The following is a 2,893-nucleotide window of genomic DNA, read 5'->3' as shown; positions in this document are numbered from 1 at the left end:
AAAAAAAAAAAGCTAGTTCTAGGCTATCTTGTATCTTGGGCCACCCATTAAGACTGTTTAAAAAAGAAAAGGAGGAGGAGGAGGAGGAGAAGAAGGAGAAGAAGAAGAAGAAGAAGAAGAAGAAGAAGAAGAAGAAGAAGAAGAAGAAGAAGAAGAAGAAGAAGAAGAAGAAAGGAAGGAAAAAGAAAAAGAAAGAAAGAAAGAAAGAAAGAAAGAAAGAAAGAAAGAAAGAAAGAAAGCAAGCAAGCAAGCAGCAGAAGTAGGAGCAGAAGCAAAGACCAGGGTGCTTGTACACACCTATAAATCCCAGCACTCGGGAGGCAGAGGCAGGCAGGTTTCTGAGTTCGAGGCCATTCAGGTCTACAAAGTGAGTTCCAGGACAGCCAGGGCTATACAGAGAAACCCTGTCTTGATAAAACCAAAAAAAGAAAAGAAAAAAATAGTAAATAATAATAATAATAATAGGGGGCTGGCGAGATGGCTCAGTGGGTAAGAGCATTGACTGTTCTTCTGAAGGTCCTGAGTTCAAATCCCAGCAACCACATGGTGGCTCACAACCATCTGTAGTGAGATCTGATGCATCTGAAGTCAGCTACAGTGTACTTATGTATAACAATAAATCTTTAAAATAATAAATAAATAATCACAGCTTGGGTGCTTGGGACTTGGAGAAATTTGGAGCATGGGGTTCTGACTCAAAATTGAATAATGATTTACACTGTTGTGTGCCTGTCATGTGGCATACAACACTGCTAAGCTCTATTTTAAGTGTGTGGCATACACAACTGGTTTAATTCTCAAGACAAGGTCAGGTATAGCACATGTCTGCACTCAAAATGCAGAGGCAAGAGGATTTGAGTTGAGCTACAACTCAAACAACAACAAATTTACCTCAAATCTTAAGAAGTACAAATTGGCATGGTTTTCATTTTGTAGATGAGGAAAGGCTAAATGGTTGAACCTGTAAACCATCAGACCAGGGTTTCTGTCTGCCTGTCTGTCTGTTTTTGTTTTCTCTAATCTCAAATGTGTTTATTGGGATGGCTTTTCTCTGATCAGTTTTCAGCTCTGCTTCCTCCAGAGGGAACTTCCTTCTGTAAGCCTTGTCTTTTCTCTTGAAGCCTGCTAAGGCCAGTGGAGCAGCCAACACGTAAAACTGTCTGTGTCTGTGCCTGGCTGAAGATCGTGGACTTTCTGTGGCATCCCTGGCAGCTCACTTCCTTGAAGCAGGAATGGGCTCTGCACCAGGATTTCTTCTTGTGTTTTCCTCTTCTCTCTCTGGGAAGGAGGGAAAACAGTCCTTTGTGAGACCCATGCTTTCCTGGAATCAGGGGTTTAAACTCAGGTTGGCTAGAGTTTTTGTTTTGTTCTGTTTTTAAAAAAAAAACAAAAACAAAAAAACATTGTTTTATACTACCTAAAATCCCAACATTCATAGAAAAGGGAATTGGACCGGTGTGGCTTTCTTTCATAGTGTCTCAGAATCCTGGAATCCATGAGACGTTAGTCAGCCCTGGAATGTCTTATCAGTATGGAGCACAAAATCTCCCTTTGGTGAGCAGCTTCAGGGAGTGGCAAGAGTTTGGACTCTGCAGTTACATCTGAATTTAAATTCCAGGCATTTTCTTGTGTGGTAACAGATAATTTCAGACCTACCCCCCCCTTTCTGTTCAGCATCTTACCATGTTGTCTTGGTACTTAATACATAGCCCATAATAGTCTCAAACTCATAGCAATCCTCCTGCCTCAGTCTCTTGAGTTCTGTGATGACAAGTGTGTGTAGCACTCAAAATTTCTGCTTCTCTTCCTATAGAGCAAAGCCTTCAGAGCTGTAGAGGTTAAATAAAATGTGCAGGACTTTTTCTTTTTTAACTTTGTCTATCGTTTGGTTTTCTTTATGTCCCTTGGGGTTCTTAAGTCTGGAAGTGTCAGAACATTTAGGACATTGGGTTTATGGAACATTTAGTTCATGGAAACTCTAAATTTGTCATGCCCTTACTATTTAATGCTTGTCTAATAAGGAAAGGCCGGGGGGGGGGGCAAATTTATATTGGGTCTAGAATACAAACAGGATTCATAGGCATATGTATTCTCTGATAGCAGTTCCTTATATGGACAGATCCTTTAAAATTCTGACACAGGGTCTTACCAAACTGCCTAGGCTGCCCTGAGCTCTCTGCAGCCTGGGAGACTTCAACTTTCAGTTCTGTCTCATCCTGTGAGTCCCTTGAATCACAAGCCTGAACCACCAGGTCCAGCACAAGAAGGCTTTACAGGTATTAATCTGTAAAATTGTTCTGCTAGGTCATCATCGGTAATTGTTTCATGAGAGTAGTGTGCTGGTACCACCAATTAAAGAAAATACCAAAGGAACTACTCAGATCACTATAATTTACTAGCTAGTATGCAAATACTAAGTAAACCAGCCTAAGGTAGCCGGCCTTTTGTTTTGTTTTGGTTTTTCCCTTTGTAAGGGTTTTAGAATTGATGTATTTTTTGTGTGTATGAGTGTTTTACACTCAGGTATTTATGTATATCGTGTGTATGCGGGGCGCTGTGGGAGTCAGAAGAGTTCAGATCCCCGGGAACTGGAATTAGGATAGTTGTGAACCACAGCGTGAGAACTGGGAACCTGTGTCCTCTGACAGAGCAACAGATGCTGCCCTGAGCCACCCCTCCAGCCTGCTATGTATTTACTTTTTTAAATTATTATTTATTTATTTATTTTGGTTTTTTGAGACAGGTTTTCTCTGTATAGCTCTGGCTGTCCTGGAACTCACTCTGGTTTTTTTTTTTGTTTGTTTTTTTTTTGTTTTGTTTTTGTTTTTGTTTTTTTTTCGAGACAGGGTTTCTCTGTATAGCCCTGGCTGTCCTGGAACTCACTTTGTAGACC

This window comes from Mus caroli, chromosome 9 (genome assembly GCF_900094665.2).
Source record: "Mus caroli chromosome 9, CAROLI_EIJ_v1.1, whole genome shotgun sequence".
NCBI lineage: Eukaryota > Metazoa > Chordata > Mammalia > Rodentia > Muridae > Mus > Mus caroli.
The sequence above is the reverse complement of the archived record's forward strand: the minus strand, read 5'-3'. Positions refer to the sequence as shown.